At 39.8% G+C, this 12,282-nt stretch overlaps 1 long non-coding RNA gene across 1 annotated transcript; it reads left to right on the top strand.

The window, feature by feature from the left end:
• Positions 1-1,687: 1,687 nt before the first annotated feature.
• LOC147658018 (uncharacterized) lies at positions 1,688-2,961 on the top strand. The gene is made up of 3 exons (XR_015291265.1): positions 1,688-1,823; positions 1,982-2,383; positions 2,577-2,961. It is a non-coding gene; the product is annotated as an uncharacterized LOC147658018 (long non-coding RNA).
• Positions 2,962-12,282: the final 9,321 nt, after the last annotated feature.

Below are 12,282 nucleotides of genomic sequence, written 5' to 3'. Positions count from 1 at the left end.
TCGAAATTATCGATTGAACAGTTTGCTCCGATAATTTGATGTTTGCTCAATTGATTTTTCAATTGAAAATTTTTGAAAACGATAATTTAAACAAAATTGTTAAATTGGGTAAATCATTCTTGGATAATGTGACACTACTACGTTCAAAAAATAAGTAATATATTAATATACAGAGGAGAATTTAAAATACCTAATCTTTTTACCTATACATACATATTCTTAAAAGAAAATTGATTCTTGATGAATCTATCAACATTCTTTAAAAAGGAATAACCTCACATTTCATATAATTCATCACAAATCATTCTATATTTTTCAGAAAATAAGAAATAAACCAAGGAGGAGCAATAAAAAACCCTGAACAGAAGAATTCAAAAACACTCTTTAAATTTTCCAAATCATTCTACTCTTCCAGAAAATAAGAATAAACTAAGGACAAGAACAATCTAGAACAATCTAAATCATTCTATTCTATCTGGAAACAAGAATAAAAGAGGAGCAATAAATAAATAGAAGATAAGAAGGAAATAAGAATAAACTAAGGAAGAATAATAGTTCAAACCTTTTCCTTCTTCCACCACTTGATATTTTACATACTTTATCTCTCATTAAATTTCTCCCTTATAAAATTTCTAAATCATTCTACTTTTTTCAGGAAACAAGAATAATCCCAACCAAGGAGCAATAAAAAATCTAGAACAATCCAAATCATTCTACGCTAACAGGAAACAAGAATCAACCAAGGATCAATAAAAAAAAATCTAGAATAATCTATTCTATTCCATCAAGAAGCAAGAATACAACCAAAGAGGGAGCAATAATTAAAAAAAGAAATCATTACTCATACTCTAAGGAGAAACAAGAACAAACGATGGGGAAGCAATCGAAAAGCCAAAGTCACCCTTCCTCCATCAATCCATCCCCCAGATGGGGGATTCGATCAAAAAAGAACCCTCCTCGAGGCGGCCTCGAAAGAAGGAAAAGTCACGGATGACCCCGTGACACTGTGCTCGACACGCGAGGTATCGATTGCTCGGACCGACGGCAACGCGTCATCGTCTCGTTTCGCTAAAAACAACCTCGACGCCTCGAAATAAAGGGATCGTAAAAGGGGAAACTGCGCGGCAGAAGAGAATATAAGAAGGAAAAAGAAAAGAAAAAAAAGACGGGGCGCGTCGCGAAAGAAACTGGCAATCTGAAAATGTATATTCCGCGACGTATACCCGGCCGGTTGATTGAAAGTAGTTTGTCAGCGGCGTGCTGTCCTTCCATCAGACAGATTGCTCGAATTTCCGCGGCGGGATCGTTTTTAATACCGTGAAATCTCGCCTTCTCCCCAGCCGTGCCGACCTATTAGTCGGAGCCACGCGATGGGGGTTGGGGGAACAGACTTGGGGGAGGGAGAGGGATGACTTTTGATCGAGGCGAACGAGGGGGAGGGGGTCAGAGCGAGGGTGGAAATGATTGAAAGTATGGTGGTGGAGGAGGGAGAAGGTTGAAAATGTGAGAAAAGAAGAGGATACTAATGAAAGAAGGAGGAAACATGGGGTGGAAGTTTGAAAGGGTTTTTTTTATACACGATCTTCCCTTCGAGGATGCGAATGGGATATGGTTAAAACGGTTACTGAAAAAAAATTTTTTTCCGACGATGGACGAAACGTTATGCGAAAGTTCGAAGAATTTTTTTTCGAATGTAAGTATTATCCTCTTCTAGCCTAACCTAACCTTACGTCCGTATGGAGGAATAGAAATCTGAACGATTTTAAAACCTAACCTACAAATGGAAGAACCATTTTTGTTTTTCGAATCTTTCTCAACGAAAGGTGGGTAAAACCTAACCTAACGTATAAATACGAACGGTTTTTCTTCTTCGATTCTCGCGTACGATAAAGAAATGAAAATTCCTATTTGAGAACGAGAAGAGGAAGAATCGTTACGTTAATCGATGGAAAAAGGAATAATTCGAACTGTCGTATTTCAGACGATTAATCACGACGCACGTAAAGGTGAAGAAGAAGCATTTCTTTTCCCCTGCTTTCCGTGAAGTTTCGAGTGGATACGCGAGATCCACTCCTCCCTTTGAAGAATCGGCGGACTGCTCGTTTTGGTGGAGTTACCAGCGTCGACATGAGTCTGACTCATGGAAAGGGAGAAAACGGCCACACTTTTTCCTCGTTTCGATCCGATCAAAGAAGAGGAACCAGCTTTTTCCCTCCACGAGGGAGTCCACAAAGGGACCATCGATCCTCCACCTCGCACTTTCACACGTGCGCTATCGCGATCGAGATCTTGCTCCTTAATTCGAGCTTTCGCAATTCATACTTCACCTTATCTTCCAAAATCCTTAATAACAATTTATCGAGAAAGTTATCGAGAGTAACCGGTAATTATTATAACTATATTGTCATATATTACTAATAGAATCTAATAGAATAGACGATATTCAGATAGTATATTCAACTACTCTCACCTTTCTTGATAAATTAGTATTAAATTAGTGTCTAAATAATAGTATCTGTTTGATATTACCAGATAATAGTGTTTAACTTATCGAATAACCGTACTAATTATTGCAGGTGTCGAATACCACCGATTAATAACTCGAAGAAGCTCGGAAAGGAAAACTCGGGTAAACGAAAGGCCGCTGTTGCGAGAGCTTGCGTCACCGCACGTCCTTGACCAGTCCCCGCGACTGCCAACCCAGCCAACCCTTCCAAAATGCCAAAGGATCAACCGCTCGCGTAAACTCTCTCCCCCCAAAATCTAACCTCCACACTCTTTCGAATATTCGCACCACTTCGCACATCCTCCTTGGAAATTCTCCAATGTATATATATATATATACATACATACATACATATATCACTATACGAACCGAGAGAACACAAACACGAGGATAAAACACGTACATATATATATATATATATACTTCCCATATAGAAGAGGAGAAACGAACGCGTCTCCCCGTCTCTCTGTGCGACGATAATGATAATAGTAATGATAAAAAAAAGGGGGGGAGGGGAAGTAACGAGGGAGCGTGTCGCGTGTGTTGCGTGGCGCGCAACTGGCCCCGGTGTGCTCCGCTCGGTGCCTCGTCCGGAGGGCTTGTGACCCAGTTCGAGGGCCAGGAGAGTGCGCGCTACGGCCGGCAGCGCGTCGCGATACCTACTGAGCGGATCCAACCGTTCCAACCCCCCAGCTGCGCTCGCTCTCCACCCCCTCCACCGCCCTTTCCACCAGAAAGGGAGAGAGAAAGAGAGAGGGAGAGAGAAAGGGACTTGAATGGAGAGAGAGAGAGAGAGGCGCGAGTGTACGAGGGAAAAAAGGGGGTCTGGGAGGGAGGAGAACGGTGCAACGTGGCTGGGATAGTTTGGAAGAAAGGATGGGTGAGGGGGAGAGAGAGAGAGAAAGGGTTTGTGCGTGAGTGAAAAAGAGACGTGACAAAAAAAAAGGGAAGAGGATTTTTTTGGAAGAAAGGGTGAGCAAGAAAGAGAGAGTTTCTCCCTCGTGCGTGGATAAAAAGGAGATGCGAGGGAAAAAGGAAGAAAAGGATTTTTTGGAAGAAAGGGTGAACGAGAGAGAGAAGGGAAGAAGAGGATTTTTTGGAAGGAAGGAAGCGAGCGAGAGGGTTTCTGCCTCTGGTGCGTGAATCAAAGAGAGATAGGAGAGTGGAGAAGTTTTTTGGAAGGAAGAGAAGGGCGCAATGTGGCTGGGATAGTTGGAAGGAGTGAGGGGTGAGCACCCCTACTCGCTTCGAAAGCGCTCCCCTCCATATTGATTAGTGCGCGCGGGCCGGCACGGCAATCCAGAGCGGAGCGAGCTGCGCTACGCGCTGTCAACGCGGGTTGGCGAGCTCGAAATTCGGCCGTGCTCTCGCCTCTCTCTCCTTTCGAAAATGGAAGGAACGGGGTTGGAGATTATGAGAGAAGTCGGTCCGAGAGGAAGTTGGACGTTGGTTTGGTGGAGATAGATGCAAGTGGATCCTTTTTCTAAAAAAGAAAAAAAAAAACATAAATGAGAGAAAATGTCTCAAGAATGTGATGACTATGCACGAGTTGTGTCGTAATTGTGACGATAATATTCGAGAAATTAAGTTTAAGTTTTGGAGAGTCAGGTAATTTCGAAGGATAAACGAAGGACGTGATTCGTTTTATTGGACGAGTTTGTTTTAAATGAAATGTTCGAACTTGTTACACACAGAGTTATTCGACGCTTTTCGAATAATAAAATCGTTCGAGCAACTTTATTTTTTAATCTAAAAAATTTATCCAACCATCTCTTCGCTTTTTCAAATTCAAACTAGTTTGCCTCGCATTTGATTGTAAGAGAAGAATTTCGATTCGGAAAAACTTACGATACGGAGAATGGAAGACTATATACGTGTATATATATATATATATGTTAGTTTTATACACGAAGAAAGTTACAGGATAGAAATGATATTTAAATTGCAACGAAGCAATAGAGACATTAAGAATAAAGTTAGTTCAATGAGCTATTTGAATAATTTACTATTCAAAGCGTAGAATAACCGCGAATAATTATGCAAAGATCAACTATAGTAGTTATAGGAATAAACGTTATTCGAGCATTTTAAATGAAATTGTTACTCAAAGTAAATTTAATCGTTGTTAAATTAATTTTTCAAGCCTGTCCAACTTTGCTCGAATTAAAACTACAATTACAAAACAAAATTTTCAAACCTTAAACTCTTTTTTTCGTTGAAAAAGAGTTTGAAAAAAGATCGAGGTTAGATGGATAAAATTTTAACGATTAAAATTAAATAAAAAAAAAAAAAAAAGAAAAAAGGAAAATACTCGAACAATTTATCACTCGACGCGTAGAATAACGCTGCGCACAACTGCAACGAACGAGTATAAATTATACAAAATGCAGTCAACTGTATAAATTTATATCACGTACAAGTACATAAATTCGTTAAGTAAATTTATTATTGCAAACCAACTTTTTATTCGTTTATTATTTTAACTTTTAAATTTTCAAATTAATTTTTCCAACGGCCAATTTTAAGGTTAGGTTCGAAAAATTTGCCACTAATCGACGAAGTATCTCGGCGAGTAATTTCGTAAACGGTATTTTTATTTCTCGATGCGGAGGAGGAGAGAAATATTGGATAGCGATATTGGTGTTTGAATGCGGTAAATAAAGATTTAAAGTTGTTATAAATTAAATATCGTTCCAAACTCGTGTTGTGGATTGGAATATATCAAAGAATCGTGAAAGTGTTGCGAGATTTGAAGAGTTTGAAACGCTTTTGCCTCTTAATTAAGAAGGATGAAATATTCTATTGATTGTAATAACAACGTTAAACGGATTTGAATGAAGAAAAGTTACTCGTTCAATCCCTTTCCAAAATGTACCGCTTCCGAAAAATTGAGCCAGAATGAAAGCTGCATCCATGAATTTTCCAATTTATAAAATCGATCTTCCTTCCTTTTTTTTTTTAAATCTAATTTCATGTGTAATCGATCGTTTTGTCAATTCGAATTGTATTTTTTTTTTTTTAATCAATTACCAAAAGATTGCTTTTTCGATAGAAAATTAACGATTCTTGATATACAATGGACGAAATTTATTCGTTTTATAAAAAAAAAAAATAAATGTTCGAAAAATATTCTTTCGTTTATTGATTTGAATTTTATTTCGATTTTATAAATAAATTTTAAATTCAATAAGTCGAAACATCTTCCAAATAGATAATAATAGAGAATTGTACGCTTGTAGAAAAATATATACCTCCCCCCTCCCCCTACGAATTTTTTCCACGAGAAATAATTCACGACTTATCCGAACCAATCGTATTACGAGAGACTCGCCCTCGTATTATCTTCAAATTACCAATATGACCCATTGGAAAATTCATAAATATCCAAACGCCTCGAAGTGGGGAGTGGGGAACGATTGCTAGTTCGACCATTTTTCCACCAGGCGTCCTGAATCACGGCCAGCCGTTCCTCCGACTAATGAAACCATTTATCGACAGCCAGCCAATAAAGCGTCCCTGTAATATGAAAATTTGCACGGGTAAACAGCAGCAAGTGCGCGCGCAGGCGCATTCGCGTATGCAACCACCGAGGCTGGTCACAGCTGCGAATCCAGTTTTATTAATCGGTCCCAACGCTGTTACGCCATTAAGGACTGGCGTCCTTGATTCTCGATTTTTCACGAATTAATAATCCTCGTTTCGTACGTTTTCTTTACGCGATATAAACAAAGAGATCGAACAATCGATCGTTCGATGACAGATCGAGAATGATTATTCGATGGAAATCGAACTTGTCGCCCGTTTAAGAGGCCAGAAATTTCCACAATGAAATTTCAACTCGTGAGAATTCCACTTCTGAACGTTCGAGAGTACTATTCGCAAATAGAAAGGAGAGAGAGAGAGAGAGAGAGAGAGAGAGAGTGAAATTGGACAACGGTCGTCCACTACGGAACGGTGAAGAAAAGGGTTGGAGGGTCGTCGACCTCTTCGTTAAGACCATCCCCTCCCCGATGGATGGGATGGTCGAGAGGCGAAAGAAAATCAAGTGCATCCCCTCGAAGGGGATTACACGGTCTCTAGGGTTCCGACCTTCTTCCAAATGCATGTCTCTCCCCCTCCCCTAATGAAAGAACGAGGGGGGGAGCTTTCACTTTCGTCGGCTTCGAAAGCCTCGGCCGGCAACTTAAAGTCGCGCGGTTCTCCCGCGGTTCCCCCTCCCTCCCCTCCTGGCCTCGTGCCGAAAACACCTTTTCCATCGTAGCCGTGAATGAACACCTCCTCCTGTTCCGCTCTTTAACCCTGTTTGTAAAGAGAGAGAGAAAAAGGAGCGAATTGGAGAAAAAGAATAAAGAATGTTTCGAGGACATCGGGGTGAAAAGGTTGAAAAAAAGTTGTTGAATCGAGTATTGATACCGAGAGGTTTTTAAGTAGTACGAATCGATGATAAACGATAATCGAGCTTAATTCGAGTTTGCTTGGAAGCGGTGATATAATAAAGGTGGTAGGGATGCAGGTGCAATGGAAAAATGGAGTGACTCTATAATATTCGCGATGGTCGGTTGGTAAGAAGTTTATAGGGGAATGAAGAGTTTATTGGGTCACTGATTGGACACCATCCCTCCGGCGATGTCCACAAGTAGATATTGTGTCTGTTCGGTGTTCGAGATAAATATTGGAAAGTATCGAAGGATCGAATGCGAGTAGCGTTGCTCTGTAATGTGCCCGACCGATTGAAAGTGGTATTGGTCGATGATGACACCGACACGAAGGGATTTATAATTAATTGACACGTTCAATTTTGCATCGCGAATAATGTGCAATACTTTGTAAAATCTTATCCATTGATTTGTAAGTATTGCTTGATCACGATTTGGTGAAATTTATATATAACTAACGCTGATTAACTATCTGACTCTATAAAGCACGTAATTAATCGAAAAAAAAACATCGAACACGTTCAAATACACATATCACCATACGAAGACGATGCTAGAATGCGATCGACCGTTACGCCGAATGCTCGTGGAATATTCACGAAAAAAACAGAAAGATAGCCGTCGATTCAAGTCCCTTTCGGTCGTAATGGTAGCGTTCGTGGATTAGATACGAATTTGTTTTTGCAAGGTAAAAGACGGAGGAACCTTTTCCTTTTGAATCGTGGCTCGTTTACGTTTCTACGTCCTTTATTGCAACAACGGATTATTCCGCGGGCCGAATCGCAAAACTCGTTGACGCTCTCGTGCAGAGACACAGACGGAAAATAGAATAACATTCGAGTTCCCCGGAAATGAGATTTCTTGGACCCCGTGAAACGTAATTTCACCATGGAGGAACAGAGAGAGGAGTGAAGTGGGAGAGGGAGAAAAAATGGTGAGGAGAAACGGCATGGAAGAAGGTGTAATTCTTGGGGAAGGGACAATCGGAATGGGTCTCGAGCCGCGTTAATAGAATAGCGGAAACTTATTCTGGTAGTGAGCGAAAATGATCCGCATGTATAAGTAATTTTGTAAGAAATTCGAATGAAAATAGATATAGCGATCTTGATTATTCGAATAAATATTTTTCTCTGTAAGAATGTTAAATAGAGAAACGAATGGAGTACTAGAATACGATTCTGATTGGTCAAGCGTGCAGTATAAAAAGAGCACTCTCCATGGTCCGTGCATCTTAATCGAGTAATGTAATGTAATAGAAAGGAAACTCTCCATAGTCTGCGCGTCTCAACGAAAAAAGCAAGAAAACTTTCGAAACTCTCTCATTTTGGATCGATGTTTCCAGGTCAAGGAATTTGAGAGATTTAAGAGATTTGAAGATAGTGCGAAAAGGGAGTCGATTAGTAATGATTTACAACACGATAATGGAGTTGTTTAACAATAGCTAAACGTAACCTATATAGATGGCGTGCAAATGATAGATGCAAATGAATGTCATAAAATAGACAAAAGATTTCTTGTCCTCGATCCCTATCTAAACATACGTAACAAAGGAAATAAAGTAAACGTTAGAACTTATAAAAAAAAAATTACTAGGAAAAAGTTGTATTGCAAAAAAATTCGAGAATCTAGAGAAAAGATGAAAAAAAATGATAGATAGGAAATGAAAGGAGGTTCGCGGTTTACAGGAAATTATTCTCGCCTTAAATGGAATAGTTCCCAGAAGGTAAGGCGCGAACGGTCGGTATATAATGTCGACGAGGATATCTATAATGAACGTCGAGTCGAATCAAGAGGACATCGTCTGCCTTGATAAATTAATTAAACCGGCAGAGAAGGGTCTGCCCGGATTTCCCAACGGCTACATCCCTTCGCGCGTAGCTCGCATTCTGATCAATTTCTGATAGGCCTAACGACACGTGATATCAAGAATCGAATCAAACGAGAATCTTTAATTCCCCCTCCTCGTCTCGATTGTCATCCGATATTCAACGATTATTTGACGATTCTATTGTATTTTATTTTACACTTATTAGTAATATACTTACGATTTTAAAAAGAACATATACGCAGAAAGAGCATTTTGTGGTGAGACGATTATGGCCTCGCGAGTGTAACTAGGTCAACCATTTGTCAGACTCGTAAAATAAAACAGTCGATTTAAGACAAGTGGTATAAGGACGTGTCATTTGTCAAATGCGTAGAAGAAAAATAGGAAACTAAATGGAATAGACATTTTCAGACAACAACAACAACAACAACAAGTAAATCAGATCTTATTTACAAATGTTATACATCAATCTTTCGTCAGATACGTAGAATAAGATAATCATTTTAAGACGAATAGTCGTGAAGGAATAGTCGTTTGTCAAAACGACATGGAAGAAAGATTGAAAGGTAAATGGAACAGGCCATTTACGTTTTCACAACAACAAGTGACGCAAATCAGTCACGTGTCAGACATCACGCGTCTGATAAATAGTATAGATCGATCATTTATCGGACATACGAATATAGTAGTATAGGATTATCATTTGTCGAGCAAAACTTCGGGAAGAAAGATAGTGAAAGTAGAACGGACTACGAATTTTCGGACAATCGGTCAAATACAATTCCAATGCTAATTAAATAAAACGAATACACGGAAATTTTTCAACAAATCGATCGTGGTGAAAATTCACTCGGTTCGAGATTATTTTCTGATCCTCGGCAAACGGTGGCGAGGGCGGTGTTTCCTATCTGGTAAGCCGGCACGGGATCCCGTATCCGGTGTTATCCTGTCGCAGGACATCCGTGTGAGCGACGTGCTGAATATTCAAGATCCCACGTTTTCTCCGATTTGAATAACCCCACAGGCTCGTTCACAGGCGGCCATACTAATCGGGCGATTTCGCGCGCGTATGCGAGTGCACGCGCCGCTTCTTCCTACTTCCTCCTCCTTCCTGCTTTTCGGCCAGCCATGCGATATTTTCCATGCGAGTTTCGTTGAAAATTTAAACGAACGAAATTACTTACGCCTTCTTCCCAGTTTATTTTAATCTCTTCTTTAATCTTCCTTTTAATCTCCGCCATATGCGCTCCTGCGGCTTACTCTTTCCCTCCTTTTTTCCTCCATTTCTCGATTGCTGTGCATTGCTTAATTTTCGACGATTCTTTTCTTTTTCCTTTCTTATTTTTGGAATTTTACGGAATTTTAACGAAAATTTTAGAATGACTGCCCGACGTGTGGCTCATCTACACCACTCGTCTGAAAATGTCTTCCACACTGCGTTCGACGAATAAATAGGTTATACTACTTAAAACGATTCTATGAGATACGTGTGACTGACTCGTTTGAAAATGTCTTCCTTCCACGCGTTTGACAAATGATGGGCTTACGCTACTTGTAACTTGAAACGACCGTCTTGCTCCGACTCTTGCCCGACGAAAGATTGATATATACTACTTGCGAAACCACGATTATCTCGATACATACGGCTAATTTGCGTTACCTGTTGTTGCCTGATGATGTCAGATCTGTTCCACTTACTTTCCAATCTTTCTTCCACGCGTTTAACGATGATATAAAACGTATAAAAAAAAAAAAAAAAAAAAAGAACTTCTATTCAATCGTTCAACTTTCTAAAATCCATTTTTCACTGCGACCAATAATGATTGGGGGAAAATCAAAACCAAAAATCTTTTTAAGATTATCAAAGTTGCTACATCTGAAAAATTTGTCGATCTTTGACAATTTGTCGATTTTGTTATTGAATTTTTTGGAGAGGGGGGAGGGGGGGGGGAGAGGAGGAGGAGATTGTCAAGTGGGCGGATTCGCGTGAAAGGGGATCGAATGGGGATGAGTTGATTCCGATGCGAGACCTCGCGTCTGAGCGGGATTCTAGAAATGCAAATGCGAGAAATTGGTGAACTCCGTGATGATACGTGTGTGCTTCCAGGGTAATGAGTTTAGTGTCTGAGAGAATCGAGAAGCGGGAATATATCCCGTGATAAATTACTTTTCCCCCACTACCGATACCTCCTCCAATCGAAACTTTTGCGAATACACGATTTCGACGTTCATTCGATCATTTCTAACGCTTCGGGTATATGATACGATGCATCAACTCGATCGATAATTTAGGGAATTTTTTTTCAATTTGACAACTCGACTTCGATTCTCTCTCTCTGTCTCTCTCTCGATTGAAAATTATCGTAAGAAGAATTCGAATAACCCGTTGAAAAAAGTAACTAAAAGTTAAAAATCTCGAATAAAATGCTCAAATAACAAATTATTCGTGTTACAATTATTCCCGACTATTATTATTATTATTATTCAACTATTAAATTTTGCCCATCACGATTACTAGGGGGAAAAAAAAGAACTGGTCGAATTCACTAGAAATTCCCTAGCCCGCGAAATTAGAAAACAGAATTACGATCTGTACGAGTTCGCTAATAAATGAGTGTTATTAGCGAATTGTGTCTCTTATAAATTATATCAAATTACATGGAAATTATACATCGTTGATGATATAATCATCAGATCGTCGCGTTAAATAAAAAAAAAAAAATAAAAGGATAAATTCCACTTACCTTCTCTCGAATCGTAATCTCAAATACCGTAAAGAAAAAAAATTAAAAGAAAAAAAAAAAGAAAAAAAAAAAAAGAAAGCATATTTCACGATTCACGCGAGAAAGAAGGAAACCCGACCAAGAGAGTCAACGACGACGACCACGAGGAAACGTGCTCGAATTATTTCCTCGACGACTGTTTCGAGTAATTATTTCTACCGCGATACCCGATAATTATTTGGTATAATTACTCGCGAATACGGCGTTTTGAGGGACGGGACACTGCTTCGTGGCTGGTTTCGAGTGTCTCGAGGATATAATATTGGGAGCGAGAGGAGTAAGGAGGAGAAGAGGGACGAGGAGGAGGAGGAGGGAGAAAGAAATTGAAGCTTGCGCCGGCGGAGGGGAGGGGAGGGGAGGAGGGAGGAGGGAGAGGCTGGAATTATTTCGCGCGAATCGGCGCCCCCTCTGAACGTTTCCAATCGTTCCGCCGATATTCCAATTTGAATAATTACCACGGATAATTACTCCCGCGGAGGGGCGAGAAATTGTATCGACAAAATTTTCTAAATGATCATTACTTGGCCGGATCCCGCGAGGATCGCGCCAAGAATGGAATTTTCGAGGAGGGGAGGGGAGGGGAAGTGGTTTCTTTTCGGGTTGGATGAATTTTACGATGTTTGTTTTTTTTTTTTTTTATCTCATAGATAAGACGTCCGATGAGGTTAGGAGATTAGGTTGTTGTAATAACAGGATTGTAACGAACGAGGAAGCGAGAAAGTGAATAAA

The sequence above is a fragment of the Apis florea genome, unplaced genomic scaffold (genome assembly GCF_048593485.1).
Source record: "Apis florea isolate Af1SG1 unplaced genomic scaffold, ASM4859348v1 contig_2411_pilon, whole genome shotgun sequence".
In the NCBI taxonomy this organism is placed as follows: domain Eukaryota; kingdom Metazoa; phylum Arthropoda; class Insecta; order Hymenoptera; family Apidae; genus Apis; species Apis florea.
This window is presented reverse-complemented; position numbering and strand designations above follow the sequence as displayed.